Genomic DNA, 561 nt, shown 5'->3' on the forward strand with positions numbered 1-561 from the left:
TATAAAGACAAGACTAAACCTACAGTTTGAAATCATTAAACAACATCCAAGTAAACAGAAAAGAGGAAGAAAATAGGCAAGCCATATTTTTCTGCTGGAGTGACTACACTTATCCCTCTTTAGAAAGAAGTGATATTTTCTTTTCAATTTCAGAAATTTGATAAAAACTCGACATTTATTTTTCCTACCAAAAATACTCTAAAAATCCTCTGCTAATTACTCTCAAAATACTGCAGATGTATTCCTTTGGAAAAGGAAATATAGGATGGGCATGGTGGCTCATACTGGTAAACCCAACACTTTGGGAGGCCAAGGTGGGTGGATCACGTGAGGTCAGGAGTTTGAGACCAGTCTGGCCAACATGGTGAAACCCTGTCTGTACTGAAAAAAAAAAAATACAAAAAATTAGCCAGGCATGGTGACACAAACCTGTAGTCCCAGCTACTAGGGAGGCTGAGGCAGAACTGCTTAAACCTGGGAGGCAGAGGCTGCAGTGAGCTGAGATCACACCATTGCACTCCAGCCTAGGTGACAGAGCAAGACTCTGTCTCCAAAAAAAAA

The sequence above is a fragment of the Mandrillus leucophaeus genome, unplaced genomic scaffold, assembly GCF_000951045.1.
Source record: "Mandrillus leucophaeus isolate KB7577 unplaced genomic scaffold, Mleu.le_1.0 Scaffold64, whole genome shotgun sequence".
NCBI classification, from domain to species: Eukaryota; Metazoa; Chordata; class Mammalia; order Primates; family Cercopithecidae; genus Mandrillus; species Mandrillus leucophaeus.